At 39.7% G+C, this 14422-nt stretch overlaps 1 protein-coding gene across 10 annotated transcripts in view; it reads left to right on the top strand.

Moving 5' to 3' along the window:
• The window catches only part of TBXAS1 (thromboxane A synthase 1), a 259778-nt gene that overhangs the window by 111280 nt on the left and 134076 nt on the right, over positions 1-14422 (top strand). The window lies entirely within an intron of this gene.

The raw sequence follows: 14422 nt of genomic DNA, 5'->3' as shown, positions 1-14422 counted from the left end.
ATACTTACAGTGAACAGTGGAAATAATAATTTGTCATCTTAAAAAGCCCTCAGTTTATGAAATAGTATGAATTTGTTTCAGCTGTTGCTATCTATATTTATGTGAAATTCCTAAACTTAAAATACAATGAAGTGCAGATTAGAAATGAGGCATTCCTCTCTCTATAGCTCAGCTGTGCTATCTTAGCAGTTTGTTTTAAGTAAAGAGGTTTTAAGCAGTAGATCCCTTTGTAGAAGCCCTTTCACATTTCTATGAATATAATTTCTGTTCCAAGAACTGCTTACTTTCAAGTTGTCATCATTTTAAGTATAAATGCAGTTGTCCCATGGTATCTTCTATTGTTGTGGTCAGTTGGTGTTTTTAGCATAACTATTATTTCAATATATAAGTATCAGGCAGTATCCACAAATTATGAAAATGTCAATTTTTTTTTCCCATGGTCTGCAAGGAGTCTGAGATATTTGTAAGAGAGCACATATGGATGTTTGTGTGTATACGTATTTGATTACAAAAGATAGCAATGAGCTCTGTATGCTCTTTCAGCAAAAATGCTCTAGCAGAAAGAAGTCAGGCTCAGGCATTTGATGCTTCAGTCACAGCCACCTTGTGGCATTTATGCTCAGCCCTAAGGACAAAGTGCTGCAAGAAGTGATGGAAATAATGAATTCCAAGGGTTAGGTGCTTGTCTAGGAGGAAATAATGCAGTGTCTTGGCTGGCCAGGAATGGGAAAAGATATTCATTAATGCTGTGGAAATTTGTATGTTGTGTAACAAATAGAAAGTGACTGAGGCTTATTATCTCTGTGACCTTTGGTGTGATGCCCTTAAATGACAATAATGTAAGAACACTGGCATTTATTCCTCAGTATACTTCCCTCCTTATTAATATCATGCTTCTTTTTTTTTTTTCCTAAGCTGAATTTGAGACAAGTTGCTATTTAGTCATCTGTCTGCTCACTCAGCCAGGCAAGGCTATGTCATTGGAGAAAGAGATGTATAATTACAGTGTGTGAGCAAATAGAAAGTTTCATTTCTCCAATCTACTTACTGACTGTTAGGGAATGAAACCTCTGTGAGACTTGCGTGGACTGCAAAGCTGGATGATGGTGGTTGTGGTCAGCCAGGGTAGTTCTGACTCTTTGGGATTCTCTAGGTAGGAAGAGTGAGCATAGGTAAACTTCATTTACTGCATGCATGGAAAACTCAATTTTTGAGGGATCTAGGAGACTGGCAGAGAAAAAAAAAAAGCATTTTTTTCATGTCTCCCAGGAAAACAAAACTGGATGCAAACAATGCTGTGTTTGAGGTAAGGTCTATTTGAAGTAGGATGTTTTAAAACCTGGCTTGCAAGCTGCTGTTCAATAGGTGGGGTAAGTGTCAGGGGGTATTTATCACAGTCCTGTCAATTAAAGAAATTCTTTCTCCTTCCCTGTGAGTCTTCAGTGTGATTCTTTCTGTGGTTCTTTGAAACAGGCAAATAAATGGTAGGTGTGTTTATATATATTCCCAGCAAAGTATTGGATCTGGCAGATGGAAAATGTGGCATTTTTCTTTCCCCAGATTGAAAACTGCTTTCCAATAAGCATAAAGAGCAATGATCTTTATTTCTACAGTGGTGAAGTGAGTTGAATACAAATCTTTGGAACTGAAGCCTTTTTTTTTTCCTGAGGTCACTTGAATAGTCTGAATGATACCATCACAACTGTTTTCTTTTGTGTGTGAATTGGTTTCCTTGACAACAGGATGTCAAATCAACTTTTCAGCTTTAATCAAGTCAAAACAATATATCCCTTCCATTCCAAAAGGCCTCAAGTCGGAGAGAATTATTTCAAGTAAGGCTTTTGTAGGTCACAAAAGCTTTTCTCCCTTTGCTCCCGTGTGCAAATCCAAAGGAGAGGCGATGGTACTGATATTTTATAAAGACAGACAATGCAAATAGTCATCAGTTGTGAGTTTGTGCTGTGAAAACTGTTTGTTTTCATACAGAGGTGGCCCAAGATGGAGGCCAAGGCAGAAACAAACAGCTCTGGGTTTGGTGCAAAAGCAGAGATGGAGCATTTCTATTCAACAGGGTGATCCAAGCCACTGATATGAATTTCAAAGTGGTCCTGCAACAGAAGAAATCTTTGATTTAGCTTTAATTTGGGGTATCTTCTATAAAAATGCTTCCTCTAAAACATATGTGCTATTTCTTCATAACAAGAATGGAGTTGAAAACAATCCTATTTGGAAAAGGGTGTATTAATACTTAATAAGGTATGCCTTGAATATTCCCCTATTCACATAAGAGTTCTGCAGGAGAGTAGCCCTGTTTACTGTGGAACTTAGTGATTTACACCACTCATTTTTTGGGTGAATATTAATGCTATGTTACTTTATTTTCATCTCCACCAAACCCACTTGTTCCATTTCAATTGTAGGTTAATAGCTGCTGATTTGAGATAGGTGATAAAAACAGACAAAGAAATAAAGAGGGACAACATATTTTATGGAATCAGAAAAGCAACTTCTATAATGTGAGAGTGAGTTAGTTTTGCTTTCTATATGCACTTAATACACATTTGACTGCTCTGCTACAATTGCATCATTATGGCTTTACTGAACTGATTTGGAGTAAAAGAAATCTGCCAAAATAAGTAATATATTCTTGGCCCAACAATATACTACCAGTGATTGTAGAAAATATGACACAGCCCCAGGTGGGCAGTTGATTGCCCTGGGATGAAGGAACTTACCCTGCCTTCAACTGAAGCAATGCATTTGGACGTGGGGAAGAATGTAAGAGGTCATTACATAGACCTCACTGTGTGTAACCACAGAGTGAGAACAGATTAAAATTCTGTGCCATTTGTGGGGTGACACTCTATCTTCTTGTTGTTTTCAATCTGAAATAGCAGCAGGTCAAACCCTATTCTTACTCTGCCTTGACTGGGACATTCAACTTCAACCTGCTGTGAGGAGTCTGAAAATGTCCATAGTAGAAGCTCTGGTTTGTCAATGTGGGGGCTTGGGGCTTTCCCCTTTTGTGGGTGGAAGAGAGACATGCATTTCTGGGATTTGGGCGTGTGGAACTTTACTCAAAGCCTTTTTCTTTCTTCTGCTGTCATCAAATACCTTGGGACAAACATAAGGTAGATAGGGCAGGACCTCCTCCTGCAGGGAGCAACTGATGTCTTCATCATGGGCTGAATTTAACTGAAGAAACAATGTCTTTATTGCTATTTTAATGTCACAAAAATTTGTAACCCCTCTATTTCTAGCCTCATTCTGCTTTCTGTGGAAAAAATGATTCCAGGAAAAGTATTTTCATCTTTGTTTCTAAAGGCTCATGGAAAGAAATATCTCAGTTTTATGAAAACTGAATTTTCATAAAACATGAAAATATGTTTTATTTTTTTGTTTCTAAAGGCTCATGGAAAGAAATATCTCAGTTTTATGAAAAAATCGTATCCTGTTTGATTTCCTCTTTTACGCTGGTGGTGGTTAGGGTCTACTGGACTTACTCCCTCTCTTGGGATACTTCCTGTGTTATGCTATTTTAAAGAATTTACTTTTTATATTTCATCTAGAGGAAATCATACCTGGACAGTGATAGGGAAAAACAAGCTTCCTGTTGCTGTTTTATAGCTCCTCATAATCTGTTACTCATGTAACCTGATAAGGAATTTTGGTAGCCTCACTTGCCTTGATTTTTGTTTTCTTAAAGGGCAGTATATTTTTTGGCTGATGTCAGGTCTTTCATATTTCATCAGGATTTATTTTCTTCTCACTGCTTTCTCCTTTATGTGTTGTGATAAGGTTCTTTGACTCTATAAGATTGTTGACCAGTCCCAGAATTGCTGATGTGGGTAAGAGTTATCTCTTTCTTCCATTAACTACCTGCAAATTGTACAGTACAGCAGAACTCCTAACTTTGAGCACGAGTAATCACATTATAGTCAATGGTATTGCTCAACATGCTTCAAGTTAACCTGAAGTCTGCCTTGCTGAATCAGGGCCATAAAACAACAATTGCATTTGTGCCTTAAAAATATTTTTAGTGCTGTTAGCACACATAAACGCCTAGTTCTATTGTACCTGGAAGAAGTTAATGTGGAGAATAATATTTCTTCTCCCTCCCCACCCTCTCTTTTGATAGCACTTTGCATGTAGACAATTTAGTTGCTCTTCTGTGAAATGTGTTAGCCATTCCCTCTGAAATGGAAAATATTATTGCATGAATGGACAGAACAGTAGGACAATCTTAATGTTTTTAAGTAAAACTTTCAGGAGCCTTTTTTTTAATCACTATGAGAATTTGTAAATAGTAATCTATTTTTAAAAATTTTGTTTTTCAAAAAAGAATTGAAACCCAACAATACTCCTGGCAGAAACTCCAGGGCAGAATTCATGATACAATGCTGCATCTCCATCTGAATTCCCACAGTTAAACATAATTAGATACTGGTTATAGTTGACTCCAGTGGTTAAATCAAGCTGCTGGAACAAGTCTTGTGAGTTACTTTTGAATATATCATCACCAGTTTATCCTCTTGTCTCTAGAGTTAATTGGTCCTGAAAATATAGTCTTCTGTGGGACTGATGCCTAAAGACTTGCCCAAAAGGTGGCATAGCACACTTTTCTGAGAGCTGGAATCTGTGCTACTGTTACAGGTGGAATAATTTTGGGGCCACCTGATCACTGTTAGAGTATTTTACATTCTGCATAAGCAGATCTGTGGGCTACAGGTTACTGGCAAAATTTACAGTAAATTAACTGAACAGTTTAATTCTAACATGTTTCAAATGTACTTAGGTCTGTGGAATATGGGAAATTGATACCTAGTGTACTAGTAATGTCAAAGGTGTTTATCAATGAGCACCTCACTGCCATGGACAAATCTGCTGTGTGGACTGTGACCTCCCATGAGAACCATGCAGCTTGAGCTTTTGTACTCTGTGATGGTTCTTGATGTGGTACTGTAGCCTCTGGCTGCCCCAGGAAGGTCCAGGGACATTTGTGTTCTAGATTATTCATAGACAGAACTCAAAAGACTATAAAAAATTCACAGTTCCAGCCCTCACTGCAGGCAAAGCCATTTGGATTGAGACCTTTGGTGCAAGTGGTAGTCTCTTCTGTGTGCAAAGCTCTCCCACTCCTCTCTGAGGCTGCAGATGTTGCCCTGGGGTGGCTGAGCTGCAGGCATGTGCTCACTGTTGTGCTTTTTCCCAAGTTCCCTCCATCCAATCTCTCTGACTCTACTGCAGCTGTTTAAGCCAATGTAAGTCAAAGACCTGATGTAATCTTTTACACCTCTGGAAAGAGAGTGTGGAATCCAACCATATGAGGCAGACAGCATTTTATGTGCTCTTGGCAAGGCAGCAAAGGACACTGCCTGTCACCTGTACCACGTTTCTGATACTTGTTTCTGTGCTCATGGTGTGTCCAAACTGCAGTGAGCATAGCTCCAGCAAATGGCTGTTTGTGTAGGGGAACATCTCCTGCCTGGTATGGCTTCACTGACAGATTTGGCCAGACATGGAACAGCTCTGAGACACTGGCCAGAACTGTGTCAGCTCCTAAGACTGACAATGGAAGCAGAAGTAGGCTCTTGTACCATATTTAAATATCTGAGGAACCTGATTAAATCTTGGTCTGCTTCTGTGTGTGTGCATATAGCAGCCTTGGCCAGGAGAAGATTTCACCTCCATTTTCTCCTGCAGAAGTGTTCCTTTTTGGTTCCTTGCATGCTGGTACTGTGTAGCATTTAGCTGCTGAAGCATAATCCTTGTGAGCTTCGTCCTAGGATTATTTGAAAAGTAAAGCTTCTTTTTAAAATGTGCTACCTGAGGAGTGTTTTACAGCTAATATACAGCACAGGTGATCTTTGATCTCTGCTGCCTGCTTCTTTGCTAATTAATGGTTAAAATGATAGTTTTAAAGGGAATGAAACTGCTGAACAGATTGCTTCTTCTTATCATATTACACCTGCATACACAATGTGTCATCCTCATTCAAGGAAGGGGGAGGAAATATTCTGAGTTACAAAATCTAGTTCCATAGACATAATTTCACATTGCTCTGCTACCTTCATTATCTACTGGAGCCTGTATTTGTTAAACTTTTTAGGAAGTTGTAAAGTCCACCTTGTAATTTCCCCCCCATCCCTTTCCACCATTTGGAAAGAAGCAGGTGGAGAGAGCTTCTAAAAGACTGAAAAATCTGAGGCCTTATTTCAATATACCAATCTAGAAAGTATGGGAAAATAGCAGTGTTGTATATTTTGCTGTGCATATTAAATGCTTTCATTAGAATTTCTTACAGCACTCCAGAAGTATTGATGCAAACCTAAAGCAGATACATGCAATATGCAATGTTCAGTAGCTATTAATGGTCTCTGACTTCACTCACTATGTTTCTGATTATGAATTGGTGTTCCCAGTGTCATGCATGGTAATTTTTAAATGGATTTCTTGAATAATTTCTCCTCACACTATATGTAGAGGGAGGCAAATGCATCATGCCTCCCAACCTGTCTCTGTGTGTGTGTGTGTGTGTGTCCCCTTTCTTGGCAGCCTTTGAAGCAGATCAAGTTTAATGCTCAGTTCTCCTGCCTGCCTTGGTCACTTCACAGGAGAGTCAAATTACTGCCTCCAGGTCAGTCCTTAATGCCAGTTTCCCCTTCTTTCTGGCAGCCCAAATAAATCCAAAAGCAGCTTGTTACTGTATTGTGACTGTGCTATGAGAAGCACTGAGCAAAAGGGATTTCCCTTTTCCACAGATCCCACACTGGGTCTGGAGAAGGATCCAGAGCAGAAACTGCAGATCAGCAGCCTCTTGTATGTGCTTGTTGCCTGCAGGCCTGGCACAGGCTGGAGCATCCACGGCTCTGTCCCTTTCTCATGCCACCAGCCAGGAGCCCCAGGATGCAGGTGCTGCTTAGACCCTCTCTGCCCATGCTGGGGAGCCCTTAGTGGGGCCTCTGCCCCTTAGGCTACCAAAGCATTGCACAAGAATGGATTTGGGATGTCTATTACTTAGTTTCTTAAAAATAGTAAGTAGTATTTTCCTTTGTGAGGATGACTACACTTTGCCAGGTATCTACAGAGGTGTTTCCTATCAAGTGGTGCCTTCAATGTTGTTGTTCAATTGGCGCCACCACTTTGTTGGGGTTTGTTCTGGTTTTAGTTTTTTCTATCCATGACCTTGACTTGTAGGCTCTATGTTTATGTTTTTCATACTTCCTCCCCTCTCCCCTTAAATATTTGCTCTGGGTTTTTCTTTCTCTTGCTTCTCTATACTGTCTTTAGCTCTATGCTATCTTTCCTCCATGCTCTGATTTTTATTCCTCCCTGTTTTTCTTATCCATGTTGAATTGAAAACAGTAACATGAACCGACAATTTTAACATCATTCCAAGATTTTTATGTAATTCCATAAATCTCTTCATTACTTTTTTATTGTTTTGTCATATATAGATTTTAGTTTTTCCCTCTCCCTCATTAGTCTGGGGATCAATTTTAGTTTACTACATTTTATTAGCAGAAAGGGGAACAAAATCTCTCCTTTTTCTTTGTTGATTTGGCACCATCCTAAAATTACCCTTTTTTCCCTGTTTCACTACCTCTTTTCTTTTACTGAAGAGTCTGCTTTATGTCAGACCTACTGGCACTGAACTGCATATGATTTCATCAAGCAATAGGCAAAAGTATACCCCACTCCACAGGAAGAAGTTGTTTTCAGCTGTTACTATGTTCATTTTTTATTTCCTATCTTGGGGAACCTGGGACAAGCTGAGCCACCATTACCCTGGGGATTGTGAATCTTTCTTTCCTTCCAGTAAATTTAGTGGCTAAACCTGAAGGCTGGTCTTGAAGGAGGATTTGTTTTAGTCATACCAATAAAATTCTACAAGTATAATTAAAAAGCTGTAGTAATGTCAAAGAAACCTCCCTTGCAGAGACACTGCAGCCTTGCAAAGACAGTCACTACATCAGGGAAAACACTGACCATATCCTCCGGCAATTGTTGGGGTATGTTCCCAGAGGAGTTTTTTCTAGTTTAACTTTATTAAGATTAAAATCTTGCCTTGTCCCAGAATCTTCTCTCTGCCCCATGCAAACAAGCCTGAAAATAGTGGTCTGGATCTTCAAGCTGTTATGTACTTCAATGTAGTTTCATTGCAGGCATAGAGTCATGACTATTTGAAGATCTTGGCCAAATGTTTAGGTCTTTCTCATGTTATATAACTTGAGCTTTTGGATGGTGGTACCCACTGAATAAAATTAGGTTTTGTACAGCAAATCTGAAGACATACCCAGACCTTTTAAAGTAGTTTACAGAAAAAGGAGTGAGTTGGGAGCAATGTTCTGATTCTGTAAGGTCTAGCAGCAGACATTTTATCACTCAGCAATAATCCAAGCTTTTCTGTCAATGCTGGAATCTATTTTATTGAAAAAAGATCTTGGCAAGGACACTGGGGATTTGCTGAAGAGTCTTTCAAAGTGACATTATGAGAGGATCTTGGTTCTTTGGGACCTTTTATTGTATGGAACATCTTATGAAATACTTTGCGTGAAGGGCCAAAGTAAAATGTAACCAAAGAGCCTAACAATTTTATATGTTCATCAGCTGTCCATTTAGGCCAGTAGGAAATAAGCTATGTTTGGGGCAGGAGACAGAGAAAGTAGGTCTCCAAGTGCAGTACAGAGACAAATGTTAAAGTAGGTCAGATGGTAATGTAACATCACATGGAAAGGCATTAATTTTTAAATATTAAAATAATTTAAATTTTTATTTTTGAAATAGAGAAGTATATTACAAAATGGGAAGATTAATATTTGAAATACCTAAACTTATTCTTACTACAGACCCATATTTTCTCCTGTCACAGTGGCATTTTATTTGCTTTTGTCCTGTAACTAATACCATTTAATTTTCTTCAGTAATGAAGGACAGAGGTTTGTGAAACTACTGTAATTTTCATCCTGTTCATTTCCTTAGCAAAAAACTTGTAAGCCTTGGAGCAGACCCCTTTGATACACCACTGTGTTTATTCCTACCCATGGGACTGCTCTGAGTGTTGCACTCAGTGTATTTCCCAGTCTTTACCTCTTCTGGGCTTGCCATTTTGGATATTAGATTTTTGCCAGCAGCTGTACTCGCACTTTCAGAGGCTGGCACATCTGAAATCCACAGGCTGTCCCTGCTGCCAGAGGAGTGGAAGCAGAGGATTACACTGAGGTCAGAGGACGAGGGGTGTTGCTGGCAGTACTGACCCTGCCATGCAGGCGGCTTTGCCTCTATACTGGAAGATCTCTGTTGGATTTAAAAGGCTCCAGGTGAGAAGAGCATAATCAATAATTGCAGATATTAAAAGTGGTGCCTTCTCGTGCTTTCCTACCTTTTTCCCCTTCCTTTTTTGCCTACAGGACACGAAGCACCTGAATCCCCCAGACGATTGCTCATGCATTTACATTTTCATTTGCTTGGTTTATAGCAGGATTGTTCCAGCTTTTGGGAGGGGCAGCTATCAAAGATGTACAGGCACTGCCATTGTGTTTTATTGTTCCAGTCTATTTTTCCCCTTGAATGTAGGTGGGAGTTTTTCAGTGGGTTGGTTTTGTGCTTTTTGCTTTCTCTTTCTTCTAAGAATTTATAACCCTTTTATTGTCAGTCTTCAATCATTTTTGATAGATCAATATATTTACTTCAATGATGGTTCATCCTCCTGCTTGTATTTTTTTTTTTTTTTTTTTTGCTTTGTTTATAGGGGTTATGAATAGATTCAGGGAGTTGTATCTCTGCTATACCTCTGTTGTTGCATGAGGATCAAGTTGCTTGAAATTGGCCCAATACATTTATATTTAGAGGGAACGTGAGGTGTTTACATTGGTTTGTCTTCAAATCTACTGTTTTTCTCCCATTTTCTAGAGTAAACTTTGAACAATTAGAAATGCTGTTTTTTTCAGAAGAGTTCTCAGAAATCTTAATCATAACTAGTGTTTCATGTACATTGAACTGTTTGGAGGCAAGGGTTCAAGGAAACTGCTCTAGCAGATTCCAGAGACCCAGAGGGTTTGAGGAGTAGCACAGTAAGGCAGAATGGTAACATGGACTCAAAAATGAGGCAGGTCCATGGGAATCCAGCCAAGCAGCTGTGACTGAGGCAGAGAGTCTACATCTCGCTCAGGTCCCCAGGTGGCCAGATGTGGGCCTGGGACAGCTGTTTAGTGCAGCTGTGAAGAGAGCTCACACATGTGCAGAGCAGTGTCAGTGCGATTTGCTGTGCTCTAGCTGGGCGTCAGTAGAAGGAGCAGGTGAACAGGAGTCACCAGTGAAGGTGAAAGGATATGGCTGTGGAGGAGAGGGCTACATGTACTATTCCATCCCCAGGGATTTGGGTTGTTTCATTATAAAGTGATGTGTGTGCCGTTTTTTATGCAATTGCCCCCTTTCTCCCACCACAAAGAAGGGAGCAGCAAAAGGACGTGTGTTTGCTACAACTGATGATATGTAGAACATGGTAAATGGAAAATAGGTCAACTAGGTAGTGCTCTCACAAGTATTACAGTTTGAAACATGATCTATATCTTATGACTACACATTAAATATGGGAAAAAAAAATCCCTAACTTGCATGGATTTCAGCAAGGTTTAAAAATTTAAACCACGTGAGCATATTAGCTGTTTGTAGGATGTAATCCCCATAGTTGCCTTACCAGAGTCATATACACCCTGGGGTTTGGTACATTCATTTTTAGGCTGAAATAATTTGCCATGTTATGAAAGCCGTGACTCAACTACTTCTCAGCAGCATGTTGTCCATTTGTAACAGCAGATTTTCCTGGAAGTCATTACTTTGGAGTGCCATTGTCAGCTGTACACATCATTCCTGCTCTTCTTGTCCTTTGTAGTACAGATTTGCTCATTGTTGTTAGTGAGGATGTTACTGCTGATACACAAGCTATCAGGTTTTTCTGTTATTTTCTTTCTTTTCTATCTCTGTTGAATTGCAGTTTCCTTTGTCTTCTGTGTGGTGCTCTGAAAGAGGTTGGGAAATTTATCACAGTTATTTTTAATGGGCTTTTAAAGTCTCGCACGACACAGATTGAATTGATTCAGGAAAATTTCCTGGAGCTGTAGCATTGTTCTATTAAAAATAATTTTATCATTGCAATTTTTCTGTAAGAAAATACATCTATTTTTCTCCTTCTATCCTATAACAAAACCCTGCTTTCTAATGTTTCTGCATGGTCAGATATTAGCCATTTCCCTAGATAATTTAGGTTGGCCATGTGTACTGCTAGGATTTTGATTGTAAAGAATTCTGCTAGTGGTTTCATGATAAATGCATCAAGCATTGAGAAATTACTTTTATTAGTGTATATTTAATAATGCATTAACAAAATAAATGGGTTTGTGTGTGTTTATCTTTAGAATGTATAGAAAAAGTATATGCTGCTATAGGTAAAAAAATTAATCTTTCCTGTGTGTATTTTGTATGCTGTAGCATAAAAAAGTACATTCCCAAGAGCTCAGTAGGTGGTTACTATCTTTTTTTCTTTGTTTAGGCATATTTTTTTAGGCAGACTGTGCAAGAAAAGCGAGTCTCAGTGACTGTCCCTCTCATGGCTTGTCTGACAAGCCTTTCCTTCCCTGAGTAAGGCTGTCCATTGTTGGCTGGGATCTGTGTCTTTATTGCACACAAACCAAATGAATGAATGAGTGGCTCGTGGCTTCCCACTTATGAAACCCCACTTGCTTGAACTTCAGATATTTTCAGACTAGTAACCATGACCAAGTCAAAGTGTCACTTCTTATTCTTCAAGATGGTCTATTGCATGTGTAGTTACATGAAATTCAATTTGCTTACTCATTCCATCATGCTGTGTTCATGATGCAAAAAAAAAAAAAAACAAACCCAGTCTATTGAGTCCTATCTATTATTAAAGAATTAAAATATTCTAATATCAAGACAGTATTATTTCAGAAATGCATGCATCTGCATTAACATAAGCAGAGCAAAGGTATTAAGAGGGATGGTGTACAATATAATGTAATTCTCTCATTGATTTAAAACCAAAATTCCAGTAAGAAGGAGTAGAGTGAAAGAAAACTATGTACATGTTTATTTCAGATACATTCAAAAACAAAGTATTGTTTTGTCCACCACTGCTGATCCTATTTATGGGAGGCAGATGAGCTGTCTTGCCTATAAAGAAATGAAAGATAAAGTGCAGAATTAAAACAAACAGAAACAGCCTACTGATTTTGAATGTCTCTGTTCCAAATGCTGCTTTTGAAGATATGTATGAGGACATGTCTTTTCAGCAGATAGGGATACTCGGTGTGTTCTGAGAGCCTTTTCTTTCCTCCAGGGCTAAAATGGCTAAGCAAAACTGGAGAGGTGAAAAACTCCAGTCACACTTGAGTTCTGGCCATGATAAGTAAAGCATACATGAGATGAAACTTGCAGAAAGGCAGAGTTATGGATGGCTTTTCTGTGTACCCTGATGTCAGGTCTCAGGCAGGAAAAATAATGCAAACTTCAATTTTATCATGGTCAAAAAGACTTTGAGAGGCAGGAGTCAGATCACATGGGTTTTGTTTTAGTCACCCTGGAATGTTTGCTTATATGAAGTTTAGTGACAGGTGTGTGACTATAAACTTTATTGCACTTCTGCTTTTATTGTATCAGCCTGCTTTATTGCCTGCTGTATTTTGTGATGTTGTAGTATCACAAATTATATTTAAATCCTTCGACCACCTTCCCATTTCATTTTCTCTGTATGGTCACACATATGCTCTCCTCCTTTTGTCTCCTGACCCCAGATTTTTATTGGATCCTGCGCTGTGACACACACATGCTCCCCTGTATTCTGGAACACAGGGATATCCTCCTTGGCTCCACGGATGTGTATTCAGATAGGTCCCCCATACTTTGCTAGAAAGCAGCCCTGCATTGCATTCCCCTCCTCCACATGTTCTCTCAGCCATATTATTTGATGTAGCATCACAGTCGTATACCTCATCTTCTGCAAGTGTGCTGCTCTGTCTCCATTTATCTTGTATGAAATGGCTTTAGCCCTGCCAGGGTAATGCTGCCTGTTGTTTCCCAGAAATTGCTTACCTGTCTGTCAAAGGAAGCTGCTTAGAGCTCCTAACAAGAAATCAGGATAAGTGTTCAGCAGATCCCTATCTCTTCCTTAAGTGGGGGGGGGGGGGGGGGGTGAGAGGGGTGGGGGGAGATTAAAAAAAAGAAAAAGATCGAAAAAATTTATCCTTGTTTAGACCAAGCATCATTGTCTGCTTACCCTCCTCAGCTATCTTGTAAGTTTTTTCTTTCTCTTCCACTGTAAAAATGAGTAGCATTGTTGAGTATAAATAATAGGCTCATACAAATCCATACAAATGAACACTGTGTTCATAGTAGCAAGTAAAGTTTGGAGGCAGAGAAAGTTTGCTATCTTCCAGAGGTAGCCTTCCCTAGAAATAATAATCCAGTGTTCTGGAAAAAGTAACCTGATGGTTTTTCCCTCAAGGTATGGCAAAGGAGTACTTTAGTAGTGAATTAGGCACAAAGACCAGGAGATGAGACTGTTCTCATGCTGCATCTTGAAAGGCCCCAGTAAGGCCAGGCACAGAAATGCACTGAAACCCACAGGAAACGCCTGCTGCACCATCACATGAGGTCAGTCAGGCGTGGCGCGCTTTAGCGAGCGCAGACAAAACAAGCTCTGGTGAAAATACCACAGTCTAAACAGAAGTAACAAAACACAGACTAATACAGCCCAACTTGGTGGGAAGCACCATGGGAAAAGATTTAGAAATATTGCTCTGGCACTCTTGCTAGGGTGAAGAGCTGTGAGGACTTTCAGTGTCACCCGGTCACAGTAGCACCATGCACCCACGCAGGAGGAGTGACTGGTTTCTTATTAATATCACAGTACTTCTCCTTTCCAGTAGCATCCTGTAAAAGCAGTACCTTATTTACAGCTTTCATTTGGCATTAATGAAGTGGAATACTGATGTAGCTAATCAGCGCTAGCGGTGTGACGCGAGCACGCGGAGTGGCGGCGGCAGTGGTAATCATCTTAGCCCAGTTGGCAGGATAAAAATAACCCCTGCCACTGAGAAGTGGCAGCTCTCCGGCTGTGGAGGAGCACAGCCCACGACCCCATGGCTCTGTGCTGCCCTGGAACCCAGCTTCTGCTGCAGGCCACCTGAACAGAGAAAAGAAACAATTGCTATCACTGTCCATCCCTTTTACTGCTTCTCTCCCCAACCCCTAAACACAGGCTTGAGCTATTGCATTTGCACTTAGGTCTGGACTCAGATTGCCTCCAAAAACCAAATGGATATAGATTGCCGAATATGCTTGTATACTTCAGAGGTAGATTTTTTTTCCTCTTTGTGGCACTTTGTGAGCTTAATTTAATCTC

Source organism: Taeniopygia guttata, chromosome 1A (assembly GCF_048771995.1).
Source record: "Taeniopygia guttata chromosome 1A, bTaeGut7.mat, whole genome shotgun sequence".
Taxonomy (NCBI): domain Eukaryota; kingdom Metazoa; phylum Chordata; class Aves; order Passeriformes; family Estrildidae; genus Taeniopygia; species Taeniopygia guttata.
Note: the sequence above shows the minus strand (reverse complement) of the source record. Positions and strands in the feature narration are given on the sequence as shown.